Raw genomic sequence first — 12,283 nt, 5'->3', positions numbered from 1 at the left:
CTGCCACTGCAAGGCCTGCATAGATAAGCATGGTCCAGACCGCCAGACACGTTTGCTGCTCCAGCAGTCATGCAGCAGGGCTCTGACGGAGATGGTGGTCGTGGATATCTTCAGCCTATTTCCTGTTACCAGTGGATAGTAGCCATGGATAATGTCACCAAGTTGCCCGAAGTGTAGATGATTCCCTCCCAGGAAACGGCATTGGTGGCAGAGTGCCTGATCTCATGGATGTTCTCCTGGATCCCAGAAGAACTCCACAATGACCACGGGAGGTCTTCATCGAGCGCTGCTGCCCTCTCTCCATCGAGATGACCCACAGCACCCTGCTGTACCCTCAAAACAACAGCTTAGTCAAAAGGGTTAATGATACATTAGCAACCCAGCATGACTGGGACCTGCACCTATGCTTAGTCCTCTTAGTGTACTGTCCTGCTATGCAAGAGTCCACAGAGTGCACCCCAGCAGCATTCTTGCTTGGGAGAGAGCTGCACAGACCAATTAATCCAATGTTTAGCGCCCCCCAGAGAATGACCCATCTGATCTCACATACGTTCACCAGCTACACAACCACCTGTACCAGGTCCATCAGCTAGCTTGCAAGCACACAGGCTGCACAGATTCCCAGCAGAAGATTACTTATAACCTCTGCTGCACCAGGCGGTCATACCAGCCAGGAGATTAGGTCTGGGTTTACAACCCCCACCAAAAGAAGGGTCAGTCACCAAAGTTGCATAGCATCTAGGAGGGCCCCTGTATCATATTGCTGAGCCTGCCTGATGTAGTGTATGAGGCAGCGGGTTGTGGTGCTGCACTTTGTGGTGCTAGACCACCTTGCATCCTACCCTTTTTACCTCCATTCAACAGTGCCAGTCAGTGTGCACTGCTTGTCTGTTCCACCTCATACCTGGATCAGTCCAGGGGGGAGAGTCAAGGCCAGCTCCTGCATTGGGGATCGCCCTGGCTTGCAAACTTTGAGAAAGTGAGGATTGCTGTTGGTGATTTCTGTAACAAGATCACTGGAGTTCATTAGAGGTGGGAAGAATGTAGCAGTGTCTTGCCAAACTAGCCAACTAACTAGCCACTGAATGGTTAATTATATTATGTGCCATATTGTTTGAATTGCATTGCATTGTGATATCACAGTAATATTGCCAACAAAGCTGTACATGTTTGTGTGAGGAATAATCTTGGGCCCTTGCTCAGCCCAGAAAATTACCTTCAGGCCTTCAGAATGACTTTCAGCCATTTTCTTCTGTTTAGCAGCTTGTTCTGGTCTGATGACTCACTCAACTGCTTAATAAAGAAGTGATGAGTGTTATGCCTGATCCACCTGGTCTCTCAATGGAGTTACAATCATTACAATACGCAATTGTGCCTTATACTGTCAGCCCTCGGGTACCTTTTAAATCTAGGCCAAAAGAATGCAATGAGTGTATTTAATTTAATCACCTATGACTTCATCATAGACCCAAACCCCAGGCAGTCCATTTCAAAATGATACTCCTAAAAAGAATGAAACCTGCAAGATAAGACTATAGAAGTACGCTATGTAATTCTATCTGGATAGCTTTTCCCAGTTAAGCACTACAAGTCCAAAACCTATCAACTGGGATCCAGCCGTGACACGTGGTGCAGACATGTGGAGTAAAGAAGCAGTTGGTCCTTGACCAGCTCTGTGTGAGACAGTGTTTAATGAGTACTGCCTTTCATAAAGGCACATCCTACCACAATCACACGTGGTACAACTATGACAGAGTTACTGTTATTAGTTGTCTTACCACTCTTCCCCCCAATTAAATTGGACTTTAGACACTAGGTGTAGCATGTCTTACTGCATATTTTATACTCTTGTGTGCCAGTTACATACACACTGACCCTTGGTATTAGCTTCCGCAACTGATAAACCTACTGAGTCAACTGTGATTCCATTTGAAGCGAGGGTTGTGTAATTAACCCTTTCCACTTTGGCCCCCAAGAAGGCAATTTCAGCCTATTTTGTACTCATCATAAAAGTGTACTAGTTGTATAAGTGTCAATATCTCAAAAACTATTTACTGCACACATGGTTGAAGACTTAAATTAAATAAGTTTGTACCATTTATGCATTTCAGAACAAACAAATATATGTCAGAGTGTACCCAGAGTGTACATACAGTGTACATAGAAGATACATTAAAAAACAAAAGCTCCTTAGGTTTTTATAGTTTAACACTGAATCTCAATTTCTAAGTCAAAGACCAAACCAGAATTACTTTATATGTGTGCACAAACTCAAGATTTAGTAAAGATATCTACAGGCATTCAAATTTTCCAAATGTTTGGGAATAAGTTTTCCCCAAACTGCACCCAGATGTCCTTAAGTGTCTCCAAATACAAAACATCTGCATATCTTTTTGTCCAGACACAAAAATGATCAGAAAAGCTGATTTGTCTATTAAACCCACATTTTTTTAGATGCAAAATGTAACAAAAAATAACCTTCATATGTGTTTTATCCACATATATGAGAGTACGTTTTATAAAGCATGCCCAAGCTCTCCAAAAAGATTACTTACCCTACAAACCTGCATTGTATTAAAAAATTAGGTTAACCAGATCCCCTTAGCTAGTAAAATTATGGGTTTATCTATAGCAAGTCCAACACAAATGCTCACTTGATGTTTTATGCATGTCTGAATATTGATTCTGCTATGCGAATGCAGAAACATTCCTAAACTGTTCATCACCAGAATGTGACACATTATATCTTGTTGGAAATGGTAGGAAACCCCCTACAAGAAGTCTGCCATGTTTAACATTCAAAATAGTTCAGTACTGCTTTTGTGACGAGGTCATGGTTGTAAACCCGTAAGCGTGGCATGGGGGAGCCTTCTGTTTTATTGCCCTGGTTTGCAAATAAGAAGATGATATGAATCTAAACTGCTGTTCTCGCTAAAGGAGAGTTTTGTGGGTCATGTTGTTTATGTGTTTATTATTATTATTATTATTATTATTATTATTATTATTATTGTGCATTTTTTGACAAATTTAGCTGAGGTGGTGGTGATACAACTGTTTGTCATTATTAATCCATTTGCTTCTCTGGGCTGTGAAGCAATTTTATGAGAAAAAGAAAATGGTCATGCTGCCTTATCCTCTCAGGCAAGCGTCTTTACTTTTGAAATTGCTTTTTTAAACCCACTCTTTCCTTTTTTTCGTTCTTTGTGGAATTCCCAGTGTAGCCTTCAAACAGTTGAATTGATCAGCACGTCAGATATCTGTTTGCAATAAGTCACTGTGTTCCAGCACTCCATAAGCTGTGTGACTACTGCGCCAGAAGACTGCATTTGTTGCAGCTGTTGCAGATGCCAGATCTGATTGGCTCAAACCCCCAGCTGGCTGCAAAAATCCACTGAAATAGTAAAATAGCAGTTGCTCAACTTCCACGGGTTTACCACCAGGGGGACACATCATGTGATAATTTCACGATAAATATAATTGAGAAAAACTACAAAGACATTCTTATAGAGGAAATTAAAATAAAGGGACATATTTAAAGACATCATAAGATCAGGGTAGGCGGCACGGATGGTGCAGTGGGTAGCACTGCCGCCTCACAGCAAGGAGGTCCTGGGTTCGAATCCCCGTCGGCCGGGGCCTCTCTGTGCGGAGTTTGCATGTTCTCCCCGTGTCTGCGTGGGTTTCCTCCGGGTACTCCGGTTTCCTCCCACAGTCCAAAGACATGCACGTTAGGCTGATTGGAGAGTCTAAATTGCCCGTAGGTATGAGTGTGTGAGTGAATGGTGTGTGTGCCCTGAGATAGACTGGCGACCTGTCCAGGGTGTATTCCTGCCTTTCGCCCAATGTATGCTGGGATAGGCTCCAGCGACCCTGCGACCCTGTTCAGGATAAGCGGGTTCAGATAATGGATGGATGGATGGATAAGATCAGGGTTAAGGAAATTGTGAAATAGGGTCTGTGTGTATAGACAATGAACTATTGCAATAAGCCTAATACCCATACTCCTACCCCCTAAATTAAGAGGTGGGAATCACTCTGTACTTCTGTGAAAACAATTTGGTGGAGGCTGGTTTATCCTAACATGCATTTTCCTTGGTGAAGCACCATTACACTTTGACTAGTCTGTTGTTGCAGTGGGGCAGTCCTGTATTACTCTGAAGGGAGAAATGTTAAAGTAAAAGCATGTTGAATTATTTGTGGCCCCAGAAGTTCAGACCTGCCAAAATGTCACAGACATACAAAGAATAACACAGTCCAGATTCTCAGCCTGTTCTGGCTAAAAGCCATCTCTGAAATAGAGTAATCAGAGAAACTCTGCATACTGTAGAACTCTCTATTTCTTGCGCCTATCATTTTGCCTTGGGACCAGCAGAAACCTTGGCTCAGCTTCAGCGGACTGATCAACAGACTGCTACTCAGCATAGCAGCAACCTTCCACCTGCGCAACTGCAGCGGCGATGACCTTGTTTGTCCACCATTCTCTGTCCCTGCACTCCAAACTGGGCCCTGCCCACACAAAGCCTGCAGGAGTACACTACATACTCCAACATTCTCACCACGGCTCTGTTAACAGGGTTGTAGTGACATTGGCAGAGCATTCTGTGATTGCTAGGACTCCCTGTAGCGCCTCCCATGTGTCTAGGGCAACAGAGAATCAGTGTTGTAAATTGTAGTATGTTTCAATGTTTTTATAAAGTTGGGCGTCTTTTTTCTAATCATGAACATTCTACATACTCTAAAAAAGTCCTGCACAACACAGACACTCTCGCCCCCCCCCACACACACACAAATATTCCAAAAAGCTCCAGAGAAAAGCCATTTATATTCTTGGCAATAAATCATCCTCAAATAGTTTCCCCATGTGCATCATGGCTTCCTCCTGTACACAGGCGCCTGCCCATAATATGTTTGGATTTATGTTTTATACATAGTCTATACACAGTACTGGCACAAACTATGCAAAACCTGCTTCAAATATTTTCTGTGCCCGTTCTTCTGCAGCCATTTGTGCTTGTGCTATAGTCAAAGTCTCTTAAAGGAGCCAATGGAAATACTGTGGCAGGACCCCAGATCAGTTCATGCTCAAAAAACGTATTTGTTGGAATTAAAGCACCTCTGCAAAGAACAGTGGGCTAAAATCACTCCACAGTAAAGACTGATATCAAATTATAGGAAGCGTTTGGTTGGAATTATTTCTGCCAAAGACGGTGTATTATACATTTTGAAAAACAAAGTTTCATTTGGATTGGAAACGTTCTACCTTACAATTTACTTGGTTGAATAATTAATACTTTTTATTTTCTGGCTGCACCCAACTTTGGCATTGTATAATTTTTCAATAAATTATCTATTTTACTTAATTTTGTTTGTAGTAAAAGATCAAGTGAGCAGCAGTTATGTGGGCAAAAACGTGTTGTTAATGAGAGGTCAGAGGAGAAGGGCCAAAGCTGGTCAAAGCTGACAGGAAGGTGACAGTAACACAAATAAACATGCATTAAAATAGTGGTATGCAGAAAAGCATCTCTGAACACACAACCTGTCAAACCTTTTATGTGGATAGGCTACAGCAGCAGAAGGCCAGTAAGTCTAAAAAAAGTATAATAAATACCTAATACCAAAACCTAGTGTATTTATTTTTGATGTAAAGGATGTAATTTCCAAACAAGCGCTGTACATACTGTTTGAATATTATGTTCAGGTTCACTTCTGATTGTCAGCCCACAAATGTCTGTATTGTTGATTGCCAAAAATGTAAGTATTATATGAATTATACAATACTGTAAAGATTGTCTCCAAAATACCAACATCAAGTTTTCCTGTAGAGGGCAGTATAATAATATTGTTTTTGCTGCTTTCAGGATAATAAACTAATATACAACCTCAACTGAATAAAGTAGGCTTTTGTCCTATTATTTGTCTTCTTTTGTTCTTTAATATATTATAACATTGTCATATGTGAAGTGTATAGAGGCAGTGCATAAGGCATATATTTAAGAAGCTCACCAGTTCAAGCACAAGTATTCCACATCAAAATAAATGTAAAATGTAAATTTTTAAGCAGGGTTCCTTGGGTTTTCATTTGGAAGAAGACATCAAGTCAGGCAGAAGGTAGATAATGAAAATGTCAAGATGTGAGGATTTTGAAAGTAACTGTTGACCTTTATTGGTATGTGTGACCTTGAAAATTCCACTTGACATATGCAGGTTGATTTTGTGTCTCACAAGATATTTGGTACATTGTTAAGAAGCAAGAATGCACTGGGGAGCTCAGCAATGGCAAACGACCTGCCAGACAATAGAAAACTAGTGTAGCGGATGACAGAAGAATAATTTGGATGGTGAAGAAAAATCCCGGCTGGAGCTGTGGAGTGTAGGCACAGCAGGGGCGAGATGCACCGCAGAGTGGCTGATGTGGGGTCCGGAGACGGGTCATGAAGGATGATTTCCTGGTACTTTATGACCATAGCACTCTCTTCCAGCCATAATTTCAAAGAGGTTTGGCAAACTCAAGATGCTTGGTTTGTTTATTGTTCTTAGTAAGGGCTGTCTTCGTGCCATCCTTCCAAAGAGTTTATTGGTATGGACGTGCCATTTTATGATTTGCCAACAGATTGCAACAGGATGTTCATTTCCATTTAAACTGTTTAAATAAATGTTTTTCTACGTTTTGTTGGGTCTGAACGTGACCCCGGTTTCTTGGGTCTGCATTTGATGATTTATGATTTTATGAATTGATAATCTCCAGCACCAGGATTAAATACCACTACAGCAAAAAGGATGATTTTATATGGATATTTTATATTATTTTTACCGTATAAAGCAGGGGTGTCTGAAAAGGGCTGGTGTGCCATTTTGTTTTAGTCTGGCACTAATACACTTGATTCTACTTAAAGTCTTGATTGAAGAGCGTGATTAATTAATTAGTTAAATCATGAATGTATTTTGTAACTTTTAACTTCTTTTGTGCAAGTGAATTCTTATATAACTGCACTCATTTTAATGTGGGCATTTCCCACTGCTTTTTACAAAACCTATCATGCCTATGTAGTAAGAAATAAAATGACAACAATTTCGCTGATAAACATTGCTGTGAAACATCTTCTCTTAGTCTCATGGTTGTAATATGTCGAAGCAAACTGATTTTATTTGGTCTGTAAACAACAGACCTGTCAAACTATCACATACCCACAACAACAGAGAATAGGAAAATTGAAGGGTTTCAACAGTGTAATAAATCTTGTTCTGGTGATACATCCTCCCCTAAAGCTGGGTAAATAAAGCTGGGTATGAAATGGGACAATTTCTTAGCCCCAGAAAGAAAAAACTCTGTAATGGCATACCACAAGGAAGACAGCTCCTGTGTAAAGCAATGACAGACTTGAGGTATTCCGTGTTTAACTAATTGATGTCAGGGTGGATGTGGGGTATAGTATGCAGATATGCTTCTGTAGGCAATTCAAGCCTTGTACTGCCACTTATGCTGCTACAGCAAGACATCCAGTGGCTTGTCCATGTTTTCCTTGCACGCTTTTCACAGACATGCATATAAAAACCTTTGTGAAAGAACATTCAGAGAATTCCTGTTCTCTTATTTGAAAACATAAGTTGCTCCTCTGCCCTCTGCTGGTCAGACACCATCCCAATTTGTCCTTCAGGTTATCGACATCACTGGTGTTTAGCTCTGGTGTAAAAGCTGGTGACTCTTATAAAACATTGCTAAAATTGCAGAGGGAACCTTGGTTCATACTTGAGGAGTGTATATTTATATATACACCCCGGCTCAAAAGTTTGGAGCCACCTTTTCCACTTTTTCTGCTTTAATATTTTATTTTCTCTGATCAGATGTGGTCTGCAGACTCAGAGCTTTTATTAAAGGGCATTTTAAAACATTTTTGTTTAACCATGTAGTAATTACAGCAGTTATTTATATGTAGTCCCCCATTTTGATGTTTGAGACAAATTTACACAATGTCAAATATTCTTTGGTTGCATATCCTTTGCATGCCAAGACTACCCGATGTCTGTGACCTAGTCCAGATATCTTATTTTCAAGTTGCACAAGTGATACTGAAACTCTTTGCATTTGAATGGATCTAGACTGGGACTAGATTCAGCTGTAAATTATGCTGATAGAGTTTGGAACATTTTTTGGCTAAAAGGCTTTAAGTCATCAAGGGTCCAAGGTATCAAATGAGCCTCAAACCATCATGCTGCTGACAGCTATGCAGTAGATACTACAATAAATGTTTCTCCTGACTAATTTTCCTGTTGAACTGTTGAAAAAATATCTCACCTGGTTTCTTGGGTCTGAATTGGTTGCTGATATTAAGGCAAAAACAAACACACCCTGTGGCTCTCCAGGATCAGGAGTGAGGACCACTGGTTTACAGTATCTTTCAACATTCCAACATTTGTGCCATGTAGAATGTATGCTTTTATTTTTTCACTTAAATGGTTCAATTTTTTTGTAATAAAGCCATGTAAAAGAGATAATACAGTGGACAATGGAATGTGATTTAAACAACAGAAAAATATCAGAAAAAAAGCCTGTAACACTGTGTCAAAAGTGTGTCACAGATGATCCGTTCTTAGGTTTTTAAAAATATCATTGCTGGAAAGCATGGGTTGCTCAGTGGTTCTGAAACTTCATCCTGGAATATTGGATGAGAGGCAGAATGTTGATTTCCACTCCTAACCAATCTCTTGATTCTTAAATTTGGATTTGTGTCAGTTCCAATTTTTTTAGTCGGAACAGATGTTAACACAATGCAGATTTTCAATTTGCTTTAACATTGAATTCATTTTTCAACAATTGGGTTAGTTCAATGAAAATAAATGTGGGGTTTTTTAGGACTAGGGTAAAGAACTACTGGTGAGCTGATCCTGTGCTTGTGAACAGGGGCAACTGAAGAGAAATGTAATGGCAACATGCTGGGCTTTAAATTACTGTAGTAATAAATCAAGTGTTAGCAGTGGTTGTTACTTCACTTCAGGCTCTATTTGAAGCTTTACATTACTTAAACATTGTGAACATAATTTAAAATAGATATTTTAATACAGATAGCTTTAATAATTTAAGTTTAACATTTTTATAGTATGGAATTAAAAAATTACCATTGCTGTGCCTAGTCAGATTGCAGATTGACAGGCTGTAAACCCCATTTCATAGGTTTATATATAGGCAATTTGATATTGCACTATTATTGTATGGATCAGTATGTCTCCAGCATTGGATGGACAGAATTAACCCAGGAGTTAAATAATTAATACATATTTCTTCATATTTTATTGTATGTTTGATGGTGTGCACTATGGCGAATGACGCATCTTTAGTGTAGTTCTGTTTCATGTAACTTCTTTGTGTAATGTAATGAAAGGGACAAATGTGTTAAAGAGGTTTCACTTCAAGCAGCTTTAAAGAGCCAGTAAGCAACTTGCAGGGATGGGACTGCAATTTCCCTTCCACATTTAATATCAATATCTGGACTCAATGAAAGGGGAAAGACCAATCAGAGACCTTTTTTTTTTTTTTAGATTCCTTTCTTCCAGTGATGCATTTTGGGATATGACACTATTGAACCCAATGTACATCTGGGAAGCATTATTAAAGATGTATGTCACCGATGGGAGGTTCAGTTGCCATGGAAAAAGATGACAAAGAGTTATAAATTAGATATGACTTTGGAAATGTATTTTGGGAAGGGTGCCACAGTAACTTTTTCCCAATAATTTCCCTTGTAGACAGGGAAAAGGATTACCTCATTTCTCTCTCACTGACCTTTTATGCTCTAGAAGTGTTCACATTCACCGCGAATGCTCATGAAGGGGTGCGGCCAAAAAAACTAAAAACACTCAAGTCCAGACATTACCAAAAACCTGTTGCCAGCCAGGGCCTCTATAGAGAATGGAGAAATGGAGAAAAACAATAAATAGAGCTGACTATGCATCAGCAGTTCTGTCACACTTTAGGTAGAGTTCACCTTTGTTTTTGAAGCTGGACTCAGACCAAAACTATAAATCTGCCAGAGAGAAGCCAGACAGGTGCTTAGAAAGTAAAGCCAGCTTAGGGGCTCTTGAATCACCAAGGAACCATGTACTGCATTTGGAAATATGCTAGAATCAACGCCTCTGTCCCACGGCCAGCAGTGTGCCTGGCTGAAAACCTGTGTAAAATCCTTTCAGATAAAAGAGTGGAGAGATGACTAATATAAATTTCTCGGTCAATGACGATTCAGAAGTCTGCCATTGTGAGAGGTTCAGTCTGTTCCGTATTTGAATTAATGGAGTATGTGCATCAACAACACCGGATTCAATCAAGCTTTTTGGGTGAATCTAATTTGCCACCTCCTCCTATGCCATGAGCTTGTAAGCTGCTGTTTCTACCCAGAATTCCCCAGACGCAGAGCACTTAGGCATGCTCCTAGGTCTTGTCTTGCTGTCAGCAAATCCACTGCTGGTTAATATTTAAAATACATTTTAATTAGTCTGCTGCTGCAATACAACAGAAACTAATGCAGATACAATGAACTTTTCAGTCCAATGGCTCTAAATGCCCCCACCTCCAGCCACCCCATTCGGTATTTGTTCTCTCTGCTTGCCTGCATGCATACTGTATAACTCAGAGCTACAAGGTTCTCTCGGCATCATAAGCACTTGAAATGTATCCTCCCTCCTCTCTCTGCCTTAAGAAAACTGTATACTATGCTATTGTTTTACTGCATTTTCCCTGTCCTTATTTCCTCTTGTGATTTTTTTGTGAATGCTGTCGGTGGCAGCACACACTTTTGAGTATGAGACCCAGTTGGTGTGACTGGTGGGAACTGAAAATCAACTTTTGTGTCGATGCAGCAAACAAAACGCAAATCAAACAAAAGTCCTCCAGGCTGGTTGCAAGTACTTCAGCGGTAGGCCTATTCCCTGAATTCAGTCAATTGGATCATTGTGTTCTCTTATACCTGGGACAGCCATTTCCTCATCCAAATGATTTTTTTTTTTAAATGATCTTTTTTTAGATCTCTTTTCGCTCCACAGTCAGTGCTGCAGGATGAACAACCCTGCATCCTTTCAGACCTCTGAACTACAACAGCTGGTCTAGTTTTAACAGACTTGTCAAGAAAGAGCAGGAAATCATAATTAGTGTTAGAATAATCTACTTCTGTTTCCAGTTCCACTGTTCAGTAAGCGTGTAATTTATGAGGAGGACAAGGAGTGTCATTTCATTTGCATTCACTGTGTGAATAAATTAAACAGTGTTCTGTCAGGAGTCCTTTTGTGTGTTTAACTCTGTGGTTCCATATGCCGTTGTTCTGGGGAGATAAATAGATTTCTATTTCAGCTCTTACATTCTGTGTATCTGACTAACTGCACCTACAGTATGCTCCAGTTCTGGAAGCTGACTGAAATAATTATTCAAATACCTCCCTCTTTAAGCTGAGATAACAAGTGTGGATTTGTTACCACCTAAAGTAACCTTAAGGTGTAAAGAAACACCAGTTTTTTTTTCCCTGTCTCCACACAGATCACAAGTAAAATATGCGAATTTAAGGTGAGAGCACCAGGGGGAGGAGGGAGGAGGGAGTGTTTCCTGAAGACCAAAATAAACCAAATCTGACTTGAGTGTCGTCCTAACCTGTATGTGGTTACAGAACACAAATGAGTGCATCCAAATCATAGTGAACCAACTGTAGGCTAAAACAAAAGTTTGAAGAAGCTGAGTACTGCACTGTGCATAGACTGGTTGAATACATGATACTGACTTACTTATGTAGAAGTGGGTTTTTCAATACGTCCGTGTCAAAAACTTGGGCTGCACTCGAAACAAAAAAAAAAAAACCCACCTTTGGGTGGCTTAATTTGATTTTTTTTTTTTTTTTTGCATCCTAGCCCTTAATTGTAAAAGGTTGTGGTGCTGCTGTGGTCACAAGTGATGTATGATACATTCGGTTGGGGTTTCTCTGTGTGAGGATATTTTTTTTCTTGAAATAAAATAGTGTGATAGAAAATAGATAAATGGACTGGAGGATACACTAGATCCCCATTTAGTCTCTAACCCTAGTTCTGGAGAGCCCAAGGGTGGTCTGATCTTTATTATAACCAAAAATCAACAACCAATTCAGACCAAAGAAACCACTCCATGCATAATTTATCAATAAATGCAAGTCTTTAGACAGTTACTTCACCTAAGCTACAGTATGTTGTCTGGGGTAGGGTTGTGCCCTTTGGATTTAGTGTGTTCACCATTTTCCAACACATAATATGTAACATAAATTTTATTTTTGTGGAC

Source organism: Conger conger, chromosome 4, assembly GCF_963514075.1.
Source record: "Conger conger chromosome 4, fConCon1.1, whole genome shotgun sequence".
Taxonomy (NCBI): domain Eukaryota; kingdom Metazoa; phylum Chordata; class Actinopteri; order Anguilliformes; family Congridae; genus Conger; species Conger conger.
This window is presented reverse-complemented; position numbering follows the sequence as displayed.